This window comes from Heterodontus francisci, chromosome 5 (genome assembly GCF_036365525.1).
Source record: "Heterodontus francisci isolate sHetFra1 chromosome 5, sHetFra1.hap1, whole genome shotgun sequence".
NCBI lineage: Eukaryota > Metazoa > Chordata > Chondrichthyes > Heterodontiformes > Heterodontidae > Heterodontus > Heterodontus francisci.
Window position 1 is genome coordinate 4,462,740 of NC_090375.1, and position 18,108 is coordinate 4,480,847.

Consider the following 18,108-nt stretch of genomic DNA (forward strand, 5'->3'; position numbering starts at 1 on the left):
TTTTTTTTCGAGGATCACTGAGAGGTCTTCTTTGAAAACAAACCTTTACTAGATATCATATGACTTAAGCTCAATAAACAACAGAAACCTTGGTGACTAGGGGGAGATGTTTACAGAGAAGTGGCATGTCACGATTTATGGCTGTCAGGAGGTTTCACTTTTGGGATATTGTATTGCTTTAGTTGGGGTGTGGACTGTGTTTAAAGCAGTTGGGTTGAGAGCCTGCTGAAAAACACCCAGCTCCTCTTTCTTAACCTCTTTGAAAAAACCCTGCAAATCCACTGTGAGAGCACTAAAGTACCTGATGCCGCATTTCCCCTGAGAAGGACCTGGAAAGTCTGCCAGATTGCTTTCTGACACCGCCTGAAAAGAACTGCTCCAGAAAGGATTCCAGTGACCGGTCTACGCGTACTTGGACGCCAGACTGTATGACATTTTTGGAACACAGCATATCTTATCCTTTTTCTTCAAGAATTAGCAAATATTTGGCCAAACTATTCTTTTGTTGTCTTTTTTTTGTAAAAGACCACTGCAGAGAGAGAATTTTTCTCTTTTGTTCTTTAACCAGTGTGCGTATGTGTGCATTGGGTATTTAAAAAAAGAACTTTCACATTTCAATCTACGTTAATGCTTTGCTGCTTTATCAGATAAGTCTTGTTTTATAATAAACTGATAATTTTGTTGTTTATTAATGAAACCAGGTAGGTGTATTTTATTCTGGGATAAAGAGTAGAGAGTAAATGACTGACCCTATTCGTAACTGGGTAAACAATTAAATATGGCTGCATTTGCTGACAATGCAAGCACTAGGTGGCGCTGTGCAAGCACATGCGTAAATGCAGCCTGTTCCACTGAAATGTCACTGTCTGCGACGTTCAGGCAGCTGCCAGGATTAAAGATGGCGCTGCTCAAATTATCACAGAAAAGTTAGCGTCTGGAGAGAACGGGCTGCGGGAGTGGAGTGGGGGTGTAGCAGGGAGCAAGCAGCCGAAGAGCGGGGAGAGAGCAGCCGGAGAGCAGTGGGGGGGCGGGGGGGGGGGGGGGGGGGGAGAGGGAGTGATATGTAAGTGCCCAGACAGCAGGGGAGAGCGGGGAGCTAACGAGCGGCCTGGAGCGAGTGGCCGAGGGACTGAGAGCGTTTTTCTGTGCAGGTGCCAGTTAGTCCTGGCAAGACAAGACGTTGCAAGTGCATGCGCAGCATCTTTTGTTTTTATTCATTCATGGGATGTGGGTGTCGTTGGCCAGGCCAGCATTTATTGCCCATCCCTAATTGCCCTCGAGAAGGTGGTGGTGAGCTGCCTTCTTGAACCGCTGCAGTCCATTTGGGGTACTCCAGTTCAGTTTCTGGTCAATGGTAGCCCCTAGGATATTGATAGTGGGGGATTCAGCGATGGTAAAGCTGTTGAATGTCATGGGGAGATGGTCATCACCTGGCACTTGTGTGGCGCGAATGTTACTTGCCACTTATCAGCCCAAGCCTGGATATTGTCCAGATCTTGTTGCATTTCTACACGGACTGTTTCAGTATCTGAGGAGTCACGAATGGTACTGAACATTGTGCAATCATCGGTGAACATCCCCACTTCTGACCTTATGATTGAAGGAAGGTCATTGACAAAGCAGCTGAAGATGGTTGGGCCTAGGATACAACCCTGAGGAACTCCTCCAGTGATGTCCTGCAGCTCAGAGAACCTCCAATGACCACAACCATCTCTTCCTTTGTGCTAGGTGTGACTCCAACCGGCGGAGAGTTTTCCCTGATTCCCATTGACTTCAGTTTTGCTCAGGCTCCTTAATGCCATACTCGGTCAAACGCTGCCTTGATTTCAAGGGCAGTCACTCTCACCTCACCTCTGGAGTTCTGCTCTTTTGTCCATGTTTGGACTAAAACGAGGTCAGGAGCTGAGTGGCCCTGGCACACATGCGCGCAGTTTGAAGCGCTCTGATGGTGTCAGCGGGCCGCTAGGTTGTCAAGAGTAACTTTGTTTAAATATATGTTGTGGCTTGTGGAGAAGTGGAACTAGAGAAAGACAGTGCACTCCTCCCGCCTCGGTCATAACAGGTACCCAAAGTTATTGCGGGAAAAAAACTCATGGTGTCGGGGGTAACATATTGGCATGGATAGAAGATTGGCTAGCTAACAGGAAACAGAGAGTCCGCATAAATGGGTTATTTTCTCATTGGTAAGATGTAACAAGTGGTGAGCCACACGGATCTGTGCTGGGGCTTCAACTTTTTACAATTTATATAAATGATTTAGATGAAGGGACCGAAGGTATGGTCGCTAAATTTGCTGATGACACAAAGATAGGTAGGAAAGTAACTTGTGATGAGGAAACAAGGAGACTACAAAGGGATATAGATAGGTTAAGTGAGTGGGCAAAGATCTGGCAAATGGAGTATAATGTGGGAAAATGTGAAATTGTCCATTTTGGCAGGAAGGATAAAAAAAAAAGCATAGTATCTAAATGGTGAAAGATTGCAGAGCTCTGAGATGCAGAGGGATCTGGGCGTCCTCGTGTATTAATCACAAAAAGTTAATATGCAGGTTCAGCAAGTAATTCAGAAAGCTAATAGAATGTTATTGTTTATTGTGAGGGGAATTGATTACAAAAGTAGGGAGCTATTGCTTCATTTATACAGGGCATTGGTGAGACCACATCTGGAGTAGTGTACGGTATTGGTCTCCTTATTTAAGGAAGGATGTAAATGCATTGGAAGCAGTTCAAAGAAGGTTTACTAGACTAATACCAGGAATAGCCGGGCTGTCTTACAAGGAAAGGTGGACAGGCTATGCTTGTAGCTGCTGGAGTTGAGCAGAGTAAGAGGCGACTTGACTGAAACATCTAAGATCCTGAGGGGCCTTGACAGGGTGGATGTGGAAAGGATGATTCCCCTTGTGGGAGAATCTAGAACTAGGGGTCACAGTTTAAAAATAAGGGGTCACCCATTTCAGACAGAGATGAGGAGAAATTTTTTCTCTCAGAGGGTCATGAGTCTTTGGAATTCTCTTCCTCAAAAGGCAGTGGAAGCAGAGTCTTTGAATATTTCTAATGCAGAGGTAGATAGATTCTTGATAAGCAAGGGGGTGAAAGGTTATCAGCACTAAGTGGAAATGTGGAGTTGAGGTTACAGTCAGATCAGCCTTGATCTGAGTGAATGGTGGAGCAAGCTCGAAGGGCCTACTCCTAATTCATATGTTCCTATGTATGTAAGGCATTGCTTGTCCAGTGGCCAACGTAGGTCAGCGAGCACAGGGGTGATAGGGGAATGGGACTTGTCGCGAGTAAGGACACGGGCAGCAGAGTTTTAGATGACCTCAAGTTTACCAAGAGTAGCATGTGAGAGACCAGCCAGGAGTGCATTGGAATAGTCAAGTCTTGAGGTAACAAAGGCAGGAATGAGGGTTTCAGCAGTAGATGAGCTTATACAGGGGAAGGGCGGCCATGTTACGGAGTGGAAATAGGGGGTCTTCGTAATGGAGCAGATATGTGGTCAGAAACTTATCTTGCTGAGTGTCATCAGTGTACATGTGAAAACTAACGCTGTGCTTTTGGATGATGTTGCCGTGGGGCAGCATGTAGATGAGAAACAGGTGGGAGCAAAGGATAGATCCTAGAGGAACACCAGAGATAACGATGCAAAAGCAGGAAAAGAAGTCATTTCAAATGATTCTCTGGCTATAATTAAATAGATGAGAATGGAACCAGGTGAGAGCAGTACCACCCAGCTGGACAACAGTGGAGAGGCCTTGGAAGAAGATAGTGTGGTCAACCGTGTCAAAGGCTGCAGACAGATCAAGAAGGACGAGGAGGGAAAGTTTATCTTTGTCACAATCACATAGGATGTCATTTGTGACTTTGATAAGAACTGTTTCGGTTCTGTGAGAGGGGCAATTGGAGGGATTCAAATGTGGAATTCCGGGAAAGATGGGTACAGATTTAAGAGGCTACAACATGTTCAAAGACTTTGGAGAGGAAAGGGAGTTTGGAGGTGGGATGGTAGTTTGTAAGGACGGTGGGGTCAAAGGTGTGTTTTTTGAGGAGACGGGTGATGACAGCAGATTGAAAGGAGAGAGGGACAACACCTGAAGAGAGGGAACTGTTAACAATATCAGCTAACATGGGGTCCAGGTGGGAAAGTTAGGTGATCAGTAGTTTTGTGGGAACAGGGCCGAGGGAGCAGGTGGTTGGTCTCATGGACAAGACGAGCTCAGAGAGGGCATGAGGGGAGACAGGAGAGAAACTAGAGAAAGATTTGAGTTCAGGGCGAGGGCAGGGGAAACTTTACAGAAGGTTTGTCCCGGTGAGCTAGTGGAAGGGAGGAACACGGCAAAGGCAGCTGATCGGATAGTCTCAATCTTAATGATAAAGAAGTCCATGAGCTCCTCGCACTTACTGTTGGAGTTGGAGGTGAAGGTGGAAGGGACAGAGAAGGGTTTAAGACAACGATTGCAGTAGAAAAGAGACCAGGGCTTATCTTTGCAATCCAGGATGATCAGTTTCAGTGAGCAGTTTTAGCAGACGAGAGCAGGAGCTGATAGTGCTCTTTACGGTTGAGCCAGATCTGTCAGTGGATGGCTAAACACCAGCTGTACGCCATATCATTTCAAGTCTGTGTCGCTTAAACTTAAGGGAGCGGAGATGAGACACGTACCAAGGGAACGGCCAGAGTGAGAGAGATGTAATAGTAGAGCCCTTGGAAAACAATGACAGGATCGGACAAAGTCAACATGGATTTACAAAAGGGAAAACATGCTTGAAAAATCTACTGGCATTTTTTGAGCATGTAACTAGCAGAACAGTTAAGGGAGAACCAGTGGATGTAGTGTATTTGGACTTTCAGAAGGCTTTCGATAAGGTCCCACATAAGAGATTAGCGTGCAAAATTAAAGCACATGGGATTGGGGGTAAGGTACTGACATGGATAGAGAACTGGTGGGCAACCTGGAAACAAACGGGTCTTTTTCCGAGTGGCAGGCAGTAACTGGAGCTGGGTGGGAGGGTGAGCTGTGAGGAGGATGCAGAGAAACTCTAGGGCGATTTGGACAGATTGAGTGAGTAGGCAAATACATGGCAGATGCAGTATAATGTGGATAAATGTGAGGTTATCCACTTTGGTGGCAAAAACAGAAAGGCAGATTATCTGAACGGCGATAGATTGGGAAAGGGGGAGGTGCAGCGAGACCTGGGTGTCCTTGTGCACCAGTCGCTGAAAGTAAGCATGCAGGTGCAGCAGGCAGTTAAGAAGGCAAATGGTATGTTGGCCTTTATAGCGAGAGGATTCGAGTACAGGAGCAACGATGTCTTGCTGCAATTATACAGGGCCTTGGTGAGACCACGTCTGGAGTATTGTGTGCAGTTTTGGTCTCCTTATCTGAGGAAGGAGGCTCTTGCTGTGGAGGGAGTGTAGCGAAGGTTCACCAGACTGATTCCTAGGATGACAGGACTGACGTATGGAGAGAGATTGGGTCAATTAGGCTTGTATTCGCTGGAGTTTAGAAGAATGAGAGGGGATTTCATAGAAACCTACAAAATTCTAACAGGACTGGACAGACTAGATGCAGGAAGGATGTTCCTGATGGCGGGGGAGTCCAGGACCAGGGGTCACAGTCTAAGAATAAGGGGGAAGTCATTTCGGACGGCACAGTGGCGCAGCGGTTAGCACCGCAGCCTCACAGCTCCAGCGACCCGGGTTCAATTCTGGGTACTGCCTGTGTCTGCGTGGGTTTCCTCCAGGTGCTCCGGTTTCCTCCCACAAGCCAAAGACTTGCTGGTTGATATGTTAATTGGCCATTATAAATTGTCCCTAGTATAGGTAGGTGGTAGGGAAATATAGGGACAGGTGGGGATGTGGTAGGAATATGGAATTAGTGTAGGATTAGTATCAATGGGTGGTTGATGGTCGGCACAGACTCGGTGGGCCGAAGGGCATGTTTCAGTGCTGTATCTCTGTAACTGTAAGGACTGAGATGAGGAGAGATTTCTTCACCCAGAGAGCGATGAAGCTGTGGAATTCTCTATCAGCGAAAGCAGTTGAGGCCAAATCATTAAATATATTCAAGGAGGAGTTAGATATAGTTCTTAGGGCTAAAGGGATCAAGGGATACGGGGAGAAAGCGGGAACAGGTTACTGAGTTTAGATGATCAGCCATGATTGTACTGAATGGTGAAGCAGGCTCGAAGGGCCAAATGGCCTACTCCTGCTCCTACTTTTCTATGTTTCTAATGCTTTTACTGGGGACTAGGGCATCAAAGATAGAGGTGAGGGCGCATGTGATCAAATCAGTAGCTGCAGAAATGTCCTGGTGAACAGAGGACTAAAGGCTAGATAACAGGAATTTTGAAAGTGTAGTTGTAAGTGAACTGGGGGACAGTTTTTTCCAGGGATGATTACAGGAGGAGGTAGGGCTGGGGCGCAGAAAAGGGAGGTGGATGGAGAATGATACAAGGAAGTGATCAGAGATGACCTTATTGGTGATAAATACTATGGGAATAGCGAGTCCATGTGAGATGGTGAAAATTGGTTGAGGAGTCAACATGGAGGGAGAGACTGAGGGAGGATAAGAGGGCAGTGAATTCAGAGGAGAGAAAGCATGATGAATTGAGATGGAGGTTGAAATCACTGAGAATGAGAAGTTGTTCAGTGCAGAGGCTGAGGAAGGAAAGCAGTGAACATATTTCAGTAAGAACATTTTTTAAAAATCGTACTTGTGTGAGTGGTAGAGAACGATGACTTTAAATTTTTTAAAAAGACTTGCATTTATATTGTGCTTTTCATGACCAATGGACCTCTTAAAGCACTTTACAACCAGTGAGGTACTTTTTGAAGTGTACTCTCCATTGTAATGCTGGAAATGCAGCAGCCAATTTGCACACAACAGCAAACAGCAACGTGATAATGACCAGATAATTTTTTTTTTGCATTGTTGTTTGAGGAATAAATTATGACCAGGACACCAGGCAAAACTCTCCTGATCTTCTTCAAAATAGTGCGATGGGATCTTTTACAGCCACCCGAGCATGCAGATGGGGCCTTGGCTTAACGTCCCATCCCAAAGATGGCACCTCTGACAGTGCAGCACTCCCAGAGTAGTCAGAGATGCTCAGTGGAGGAGAAAGTGCCAGAAAATAACAAGTTGGAGTAAGTTACTAAATGGAGATGCCCTGTTTTTAATGTTGGTTACTTAAACCTTTTGGTTTAGGTGTAAGCAAGTAAAGGAGGCAAATCGCATTGACATCAACACTGTAAAGGGTCAGTCAGCTGCAGTAGCCACTTAAAGCCTCTGGGTGTAGCTATCGCAGTATAAAAGGCACAATGAGCTTCAGCAGGGCTTTTGACGACTCAAGATAGTAAGGGAACAGACCAGGTAGTTGGGTCTGGAACTCGGGGGTATGGTCTAAAAATTAGAGCCAGCTCTATAGGAGTGAAATGAGGAAACACTTGTACACACAAAGGGAGAAGTTCGGAACTCTCTTCTGCAAACGACAACTGATGCTTGATTAACTGCTCATTTTAAATCTGAGATTCATAGATTTTTGTTAGTCAAAGGTATTCAGGTATATGGGGCAACTACAGATATATGGAGATAGGTCACAGATCAGCCATAATCTCAGTGAATGGTGGAAGAGGCTGGAGAGGCTGTTTTATGTTGTCATTCACGGTGCGTTATTCAGTTCAAAGAATGTCCTTTCTTCATTCACACTTTTGGAAGGATGCAGAAGCGATATACTAGAATGGTCCCAGGAATCTGGGACTTCAGTTATTATGGAGAGACTGGAGAAGCTGGGAAATTCCTCCTTACTGCAGAGAAGATTAAGTGGAGATATAATAAAGGGGGCCAAAATCATGAAGGCCCCGCTTTTGCGGTTGTAATGATGGCGAAACTGTCAGCATTTGCTATCATCACTCTGTGAAACTGACAGCAACATCTGGCATCAGCACATGCACAGTGAAAGGTGAAATCCAAAAGTTGCTGCCAGTGATTTACCCACTCCTTAACAGGTGCAAGAACCTCACCTCTTTTTACAATATTAGGCTTGCTGTAAAAATGCTCGAAAAACTTACACCTTGTTGAATGAGGTGTAACTGGATTTTTAAACGGCGTACTAAATCAATTACTCGAGAACCTCTCTGATCTGGAAAAACTGACTTTATATTTCACCAATAACAAAAAAATTCAATAGATTTTGAAAATAATTTTTTTAAAGTTTATTTATTACATTTCTGCTACGACCTTAATCCCTGTTCATGTCTCAATCTCTATTTCGATGTCTGTAAAATTTATAAAACATTAAGGATATCAGTGCATTTTACTTTTTTTTAATTCTTTCATGGGATGTGGGCATCACTGGCCAGGCCAGCATTTATTGCCCATCCCTAATCGCCCTCGAGAAGGTGGTAGTGAGCTGCCTTCTTGAACCGCCGCAGTCCATGGGGTGTAGATACACCCACAGTGCTGTTAGGGAGGGAATTCCAGGATTTTGACCCAGCGACAGTGAAGGAACGGGGTGATATAGTTCCAAGTCAGGATGGTGTGTGACTTGGAGGGGAAATTGCAGGTGGTGGTGTTTCCATGCATCTGCAGCCCTTGTCCTTCTAGGTGGTAGAGGTCGCCAGTTTGGAAGGTGCTGTCGTAGCAGCCTTGGTGCATTGCTGCAGTGCATCTTGCAGATGGCATACACTGCTGCCACTGTGCAGCGGTGGAGGGAGTGACAATCAATTGGGCTGCTTTTTCCTGGGTGGTGCCGAGCTTCTTGAGTGTTGTTGGAGCTGCATCCATCCAAGCAAGTGGACAGTATTCCATCACACGCCTGACTTGTGCCTTATAGATGGTGGACAGGCTTTGGGTAGTCAGGAGGTGAGTTACTTGCCACAGAATTCCCAGCCTTTGACCTGCTGTTGTTGCCACAGCATTTATATAGCTGGCCCAGTTCAGTTTCTGGTCAATGGTAACCCCCAGGGTTAGTGGGAGATTCAGTGATCGTAATGCCATTGAATGTCAAGGTTAGATTCTGTCTTGTCGAAGATGGTCAATGCCTGCCATTTGTGTGGTACAAATTTACTGATGATCGAGAGTAGACTGATGGGGCAGTAATTCGCCAGGTTGGATTTGTCCTGCTTTTTGTGTACAGGACATACCTGGGCAATTTTCCACATTGCCAGGTAGATGCCAGTGTTGTAGTTGTACTGGAACAGTTTGGCTGGGGGCGCAGCAAGTTCTGAGGCACAGGTCTTCATACTATTGCTGGAATATTATCAGGGCCCAAAGCCGTTGCAGTATCCAGTGCCTTCAGTAGTTTCTTGATATCATGTGGAGTGAATTAAATTGGCTGAAGTCTGGCATGTGTAATGCTGGGGACTTCAGGAGGAGGACGAGATGGATCATCCACTCGGCACTTCTGGCTGAAGATTGTTGCAAATGCTTCAGCCTTATCTTTTGCACGGATGTGCTGGGCTCCCCCATCATTTGAGGATGGGGATACTTGTGGAGCCACCTGCTCCAGTTAGTTGTTCAATTGTCCACCACCAAGACGGACCTGCGAGGAGACAGACACCTGCGAGCAGCAGTTCCAGCAGCTTCAAAGAAACATAATCTCTCAGACTCTCACAGGGACAGTGAGAGTGTTCCACGACTGACGTCACAGTTCAGAAAGTGACGCGTTGCAAGTGGAGGCAGCTGATTGGTAAGTAGGAACAGGTGAGTGTTTCAACCCTTTTTTACTACTTTCAATAGCTGAAGTAAAAGTAAAGGTAGGGACTTTAGATTGTAGTAGGTGGTATTTGGAGTGGAATAAGGTCCCTAGCGTAATTAGTACTCTAAATTAAAGGCAGTAACTAAGGAGCTTAATCTAAGGCTAAGTCATGGCAGGAGAGCTCAGCCCCTTGGCATGCTCCTCCTGCGCTATGTGGGAGATCAGGGACACTGGAAGTGTCCCTGGTGACCATGTGTGCAGGAAGTGTGTCCAGCTACAGCAACTAGCTGACGGCATTGCGCAGCTGGAGCTGAGGATGGACTCACTGTGGAGCATCCGCGATGCTGAGGACGTTGTGGATAGCGCATTTAGTGAGGTGGTCAAACCGCAGGTAATGGCTGCACAAGCAGATAAGGGATGGGTGACCACCAGGAGGAGTAGTAGGCACAGGCAGGTAGTGCAGGAGTCCCCTGTGGCCATCCCCCTCTCAAACAGATATACCGCTTTGGATACGGGGGGGAGATGGCTTCCCAGGGGAAAGCAGCAACAACCAAGTTCGTGGCACCATGGATGGCTCTGCTGCACAGGAGGGCGTGAAAAAGAGTGGGAGAGCCAGACTGAAAGGAGATTCAATTATAAGGAGAACAGACAGGCGTTTCTGCAGCCGCAAACGAGACTCCAGGGTGGTATGTTGCCTCCCTGGTGCTAGGGTCAAGGATGTCTTGGAGCGGCTGCAGGACATTCTGAAGGGAGAGGATGAACCGCCAGAGGTTGTGGTACACATTGGTACCAACAACATGGGTAGAAAGAGGGATGAGGTCCTGCAACAAGAATTTAGGGAGCTAGGAAGCAGATTAAAAAGCAGGACTTCAAAGGTAAAATCTCTAGATTACTCCCGGTGCCACATGCTAGTGAGTTTAGAAATAGGAGGATAGAGCAGATTAATGCGTGGCTGAGGAGATGGTGCAGGAGGGAGGGCTTTAGTTTCCTGGTTCATTGGGTCTGTTTCTGGCAAAGGTGGGACCTGTACAAGTTGGACGGGCTGCACCTGAACCAGAACGAGACCAACATCCTTGCTGGGAGATTTGCTAGTGCTGCTGGTGGGGAGGCGGGGGGTGGGGGGCGCGGGTTAAACTAATTTGGCAGGGGGATGGGATACAGAGTGGAGGTACAGTAGGGGGTGAGGCACAGTCAAATATAGAAGAGAAACTGAGTCAGTCTGGAAGGCAGAGCAAATATAGACCTGTTAAGGCACAAGTGAAAAATGCAAGGCTGGATTGCATCTATTTTAATGCAAGGAGTCTTACTAGTAAGGCAGATGAATTGAGGGCGTTGATTAGCACATGGGATTATGATATTATTGATATCACAGAGACATGGTCGAGGGAGGGGCAGGACTGACAAATCAATATTCCAGGGTATAGAATCTTCAGGTGTGACAGGGAGGGGGTAAAGGAGGAGGTGGCGTTGATCAAGGAGTCAATTACTGCAGTAAGGAGGGATGATATCTTAGAAGGTTCCTCAAATGAGACATATGGGTCGAACTTAAAAACAAAAAGGGGGCAATCACTTGGCTGGGAGTGTACTACAGGCCTCCAAACACTCAGGGAGAGACAGAGGAGCAGATATGCAGGCAAATCTCAGAGAGGTGTAAAAATAATAGGGTAATAATAGTAGGGGATTTCAACTTCCCCAATATTAACTGGGATAGTCTTAGACCCCTTTCCTATCCTGAGTGGCGTGAAACAGGGCTGTGTTCTCGCACCCACAATGTTTGGGATTTTCTTCTCCCTGCTGCTCTCACATGAGTTCAAGTCTTCAGAAGAAGGAATTTTCCTCCACACAAGATCAGGGGGCAGGTTGTTCAACCTTGCCCGTCTAAGAACAAAGTCCAAAGTACGGAAAGTCCTCATCAGGGAACTCCTCTTTGCTGAAGATGCTGCTTTAACATCTCACACTGAAGAGTGTCTGCAGAGTCTCGTCAACAGGTTTGCGGCTACCTGCAATGAATTTGGCCGAACCATCAGCCTCAAGAAAACGAACATCATGGGACACAACGTCAGAAATGCTCCATCCATCAATATCGGCGACCACGCTCTGGAAGTGGTTCAAGAGTTCACCTACCTAGGCTCAACTATCACCAGTAACCTGTCTATAGATGCAGAAATCAACAAGCGCATGGGAAAGGCTTCCACTGCTATGTCCAGACTGGCCAAGAGAGTGTGGGAAAATGGCGCACTGACACGGAACACAAAAGTCCGAGTGTATCAGACCTGTGTCCTCAGTACCTTGCTCTATGGCAGCGAGGCCTGGACAACGTATGTCAGCCAAGAGCGACGTCTCAATTCATTCCATCTTCGCTGCCTCCGGAGAATACTTGGTATCAGGTGGCAGGACCGTATCTCCAACACAGAAGTCCTCGAGGCGGTCAACATCCCCAGCTTATACACACTACTGAGTCAGCGGCGCTTGAGATGGCTTGGCCATGTGAGCCGCATGGAAGATGGCAGGATCCCCAAAGACACATTGTACAGCGAGCTCGCCACTGGTATCAGACCCACCGGCCGTCCATGTCTCCGCTTTAAAGACGTCTGCAAAAGCGACATGAAGTCCTGTGACATTGATCACAAGTCGTGGGAGTCAGTTGCCAGCGTTCGCCAGAGCTGGCGGACAGCCATAAAGGCGGGGCTAAAGAGTGGCGAGTCAAAGAGACTTAGCAGTTGGCAGGAAAAAAGACAGAAGCACAAGGGGAGAGCCAACTGTGTAACAGCCCCGACAAACACATTTTTCTGCAGCACCTGTGGAAGAGCCTGTCACTCTAGAATTGGCTTTATAGCCACTCCAGGCGCTGCTCCACAAACCACTGACCACCTCCAGGCGCTTACCCATTGTCTCTCGAGACAAGGAGGCCAAAGAAGAAGTCTTAGTGCAAAAGGCTTAAAGGGGGCGGAATTCAAAAAATGCATAGAGGAGAGCTTTTTGAGCCAGTACGTACAAAGTCCTACAAGAGATGGGGCGGTACTGGACCTAATCCCAGGGAATGAAGCCAGACAAGTGGTAGAAGTGTCAGTGGGAGAACATTTCGGGGATAGTGACCATAAACCTGTAAGATTTAAGGTAGTTATGGAAAAGGATAAAGGCGGGCTGGAAATAAAGGTACTGAATTGGGGGAAGGCCGATTTCAATATGATAAAACAGGATCTGGCCAAAGTGGACTGGGAGCAGCCACATCGGACCAGTGGGAGTCATTCAAAGAGGAAATAGTGAGAGTTCAGGGCCAACATGTTCCTGTAAAGGTGACCGGTAGGACTAACAAGTCCAGGGAACCCTGGATGTCAAGGGATATACAGGATTGGATCAGGAAAAAAAAAGAGGTTTATGGAAGATTCAGAGCGCTGAAAACAGCGGAGGCACTTGAGGAGTATAGAAAGTGTAGGAGGGTACTAAAAAAAGTAATGAGCAGAGTGAAGAGGGGACATGAAAAAACACTGGCGGGCAAGATAAAGGAAAACCCTAAGGAGTTTTATAAGTATATTAAGGGCAAGAGGATAACTAGGGAAAGAGTAGGACCCATTAGGGACCTAAGTATGTGGAGCCAGAGGACATAGGTGAGGTTTGAAATGATTACTTTTCATCTGTGTTACTTAAGAACTAGGAGCAGGAGTAGGCAATTCAGCCCCTCGAGCGTGCTCAGCCATTCAATACGATCATGGCTGATCTCATCTCGGCCTCAACTCCACTTTCCTGCCCGTTCTCCATCACCCTTCAACCCATTTCTATTTAAAAATCTGTCTATCTCCGCCTTAGATTTACTCAATGTCCCAGCATCCACTGCACTCTGGGGGGTGAATTCCACAGACTCACGACCCTTTGAGAGAAGTAATTTCCCCTCATCTCTGTTTTAAATCTGCTACCCCCCATCCTAAAACTATGACCTCTCGTTCTAGATTGCCCCACCAGAGGAAACATCCTCTCTTCGTCTACTTTGTCAATCCCCTTAATCATCTTATATACCTCAATTAGATCTTCTCTCATTTTCCTAAACTCCAGAGAGTAAAGGCCTAAACTGCTCAATCTCTTCAAAAGACAAACCCCTCATCTCTGGAATCAATCTCGTGAACCTCCTCTGAACTGCCTCCAATGAAACTACATCCCTCCTCAAGTAAGGGGCCCAAAACTGTACGCAATCCTCCAGGTGCGGTCTCACTAATGCCTTGTACAGCTGCAGCAACACTCAACACCCTGTGGCACCCCACTAGTTACACCTTGCCAACCAGAAAAAGATCCATTTATCCTGACTCTGTTTTCTGTTGGTTAGCCAATCCGCTATCCAAGCTAATAAATTGTCCCTAACCAACGCCATGTGACCTTACCTTGTATATTAACCTGTTGTGCGGCACCTTATCAAATGCCTTCTGGAGGTCCAGATATACTACATCTACAGGATCCCCATTATCCACTTTATTTGTTACAGCTTCGTGGAACTCTAGCAAATTAGTCAAACACGATTTACCCTTCATAAAACCATGCTGACTCTGATGGATTGCGTTTTGACTTTCGAAATGTCCTGTTATTACTTCCTTAATAATGGATTCTAACAATTTCCCAACGACAGATGTTAAACTAACTGGTCTATAGTTTCCTACTTTCTGCCTCCCTCCCTTTTTGAATAAGGCCTTACATTTGCAATTTTCCAATCCAGGAAATTTTGGAATATTACAACCAATGGATCTACCATCTCCGCTGCCACTTCCTTTAAGACCCTAGGATGTAGGCCATCAGGCCCTGGGGACTTGACTGCCTTCAATCCCAATAGTTTGCTCAGTACTTTTTCCCTAGTGTTGATGATTGTATTCACTATTGGGAAGGACGATGTAGGTGTAGAGATCAGGGAGGGGGATTGTGATATACTTGAACAAATTAGCAGTGAAATGGAGGAAGTATTAGCTGTTTTAGCGGGCTTAAAAGTGGATAAATCCTCAGGCCCAGATGAAATGTATCCCAGGCTGTTATGTGAGGCAAGAGAGGAGATAGCAGGGGCTCTGACACAAATTTTCAAATCCTCTCTGGCCACAGGAGAGGTACCAGAGGACTGGAGGACAGCGAATGTGGTACCATTATTCAAGAAGGGTAGCAGGGATAAACCAGGTAATTATAGGCTGGTGGGTCTAACATCAGTGGTTGGGAAAATATTGGAAAAAAATTCTGAGGGACAGGATTAATCTCCACTTGGAGAGGCAGGGATTAATCAGGGATAGTCAGCATGGCTTTGTCAGGAGGAAATCCTGTCTAACTAACTTGATCGAATTTTTCGAGGAGGTGACGAGATGTGTAGATGAAGGTAAAGCAGTTGATGTAGTCTACATGGACTTCAGTAAGGCTGTTGATAAGGTCCCGCATGGGAGATTGGTCAAGAAGGTAAGAGCCCATGGGATCCAGGGCAATTTGGCAAATTGGATCCAAAATTGGCTTAGTGGCAGGAGGCAGAGGGTGATGGTCGAGGGTTGTTTTTGCAAGTGCATGCCTGTAACCAGTGGAGTACCACAGGGATCGGTGCTGGGACCCTCGCTGTTTGTGGTGTACATTAATGATTTACACATGAATATAGGAGTTATGATCTGTAAGTTCACAGATGACACGATAATTGGTGGTGTCATAAATAGTGAGGAGAAAAGCCTCAGATTACAGGAAGACATAGATGGGCTGGTAAGATGGGCAGAGCAGTGACAAATGGAATTTAATCCTGAGAAGTGTGAGGTGATGCATTTTGGGAGGACTAACATGGCAAGGGAATATACAATGGATGGTATGACCCTAGGAAGTACAGAAGGTCAGACGGACCTTGGTGTACTTATCCATAGATCACTGAAGGCAGCAGCACAGGTAAATAAGGTGGTTAGGAAGGCATATGGGATACTTGCCTTTATTAGCCGAGGCATAGAATATAAGAGCAGGGAGGTTATGATGGAGCTGTATAAAACGCTAGCTCGGCCACAGCTGGAGTACTGTGTTCAGTTGTGGGCACCACACTATAGGAAGGATGTGATTGCACTGGAGAGGGTGCAGAGGAGATTCACCAGGATGTTGTCTGGGCTGGAGCATGAAGAGAGACTGGATAGGCTAGGGTTGTTTTCCTGAGAGCAGAGAAGGTAGAGGGGGGACATGGTTGAGGTATACAAAATTATGAGGGATTGATAGGTTAGATAGGAAGAAACTTTTCCCCTTAGCAGAGGGGTCAATGACCAGGGGACACAGATTTAAGGGGCAGGAGGTTTCGAGGGGATTTGAGGAAAAATGGTTTCACCCAGAGGGTGGTTGAAATCTAGAACACACTCCCTGAAGAGGAGGTAGAGGCAGGAACCCTCACAACATTTAAGAAGTATTTGGATGAGCACTTGAAACGCCATAGCTACGGGCCAAGTGCTGGAAAATGGGATTAGAATAGATAGGTGCTTGATGGCTGCCAGTGACGCGATGGGCCGAAGGGCCTGTTCCTGTGCTGTATAACTCTGTGACAGCAAATATTTTAAGGTCAGAGGTAGACAGATTTTTGATAAGCAAGGGGGTGAAAGGTTATCGGGGGCGGGGAGGCAGGAATGTGGAGTCGGGGTTACAATCAGATCAGCCATGATCTTATTGAAATCTGGTGCAGGCTGGAGGGGCCGATTGGCCTACTCTTGCTCCTAATTCGTATGTTCGTATTTTTGTATGTGAACCATCTTCCTTTGTGCTAGGGATGACTCCAACCAGCAGAGTTTTCCCCCTGATTCCCATTGACTTCAGTTTTCCTAGGGCTCCTTGATGCCATACTCGGTCAAATGCTGCCTTGATGTCAAGGGCAGTCACTCTCACCTCACCTCTAGCGTTCAGCTCTTTCGTCCATGTTTGGACCAAGGCTGTAACGAGGTCAGGAGCTGAACGGCCCTGACAGAACCCAAACTGAGTGTCAGTGAGAAGGATATTGCTGAGCAAGGATAGCACTGTCAAACGACTCCTTCCATCACTGCTTTGCTGTGTGTGAGAATTCTTAAATGTGATTGGCTGTTCAGCCTGCTTGATAACATTACTACTGCTGGGTACCAGAGATCCCCCATAGTTGGTGCTAGAATGAAACTAATGTTGGGAAAAGTGAAATCCACGCCACAGACATCGCAAGATCTCCGACAGTGCAGCGCTCGCTCAGTACCAAATGGAGGCATTAGCTAATTTACTGACCCATGTCTCTGGAGTGGATCTTGAACCCACCACCTATTGACTCAGGGACCAAAGCGCTACCAGTGAGCTGAGGCTACCACCTGGCTGTTCTCGCAATGTAGGCAATGTTAGCAAGGCCTGTGTGCCTATCTATTGCACAAGCAGGCTGACCATGAACCACTGACACCTTAGTAGTGAAATTAAGATTGTAGGATGAGATGAAGGAGGATGGGGAGAAGATTAGTTTAACTTTGGTGGTGGGGAAACTTAGTCATAGAGTCATAGAGAGATACAGCACCGAAACAGGCCCTTCGGCCCACTGAGTCTGCGCCGACCATCAACCACCCATTTATACTAATCCTACATTAATCCCATTTTTCCCTCTCACATCCCCACCTTCCCTCAGTTCTCCTACCACCTACCTACATGAGGGGCAATTTTTACCATGGCCTATTGACCTATCAACCAGCAAGTCTTAGGCATGTGGGAGGAAACCGGAGCACCCGGAGGAAACTCACACGATCAAAGGGAGAAGTTGCAAACTCCGCACAGGCAGTACCCAGAACCGAACCCGGGTCACTGGAGTTGTGAGGCTGCGGTGCTAACCACTGCGCCACTGTGCCACCTTGAAAGAATAATTCGGAACAAAATTAATAGCCGCAGGGACAAAGACGGGTTAATTAAAGAAAACCAGCATGGATTTAAAGTCATAGAGTCGTACAGAGATACAGCACTGAAAACAGGTCCTTCGGCCCACCGAGTCTGTGCAGACCAACAACCACCCATTTATACTAATCCTAAATTAATCCCATATTCCTACCACATCCCCACCTTTCTCCTACCACCTACATACAGTAGGGGCAATTTACAATGACCAATTTACCTATCAACCTGCAAGTCTTTGGCTGTGGGAGGAAACCGAAGCACCCGACTGCACCCACGCAGTCACAGGGAGAACTTGCAAACTCCGCACAGGCAGTACCCAGAACCGGACCCGGGTCGCTGGAGCTGAGAGGCTGCGGTGCTAACCACTGTGCCACCTTTCTTAAGGGAAAATCATGTTTGACTCACTTGCTGGAGTTTTCTGAGGAGGTAAGAGAGAGAGTTAATGAGAGCAATGCAGTTGATGTGGTGGACATGTACTTTCAAAGGGCGTTGGATACAGTGCCACACAACAGACTTGTGAGCAAACTTGTAGCTCATGGAACAAAACGGACGG

The 18,108-nt window shown here is 46.7% G+C and overlaps 1 protein-coding gene across 4 annotated transcripts in view; it reads right to left on the reverse strand.

Moving 5' to 3' along the window:
* Positions 1-18,108, reverse strand: part of agap3 (ArfGAP with GTPase domain, ankyrin repeat and PH domain 3) — a 1,228,693-nt gene that overhangs the window by 659,732 nt on the left and 550,853 nt on the right. The window lies entirely within an intron of this gene.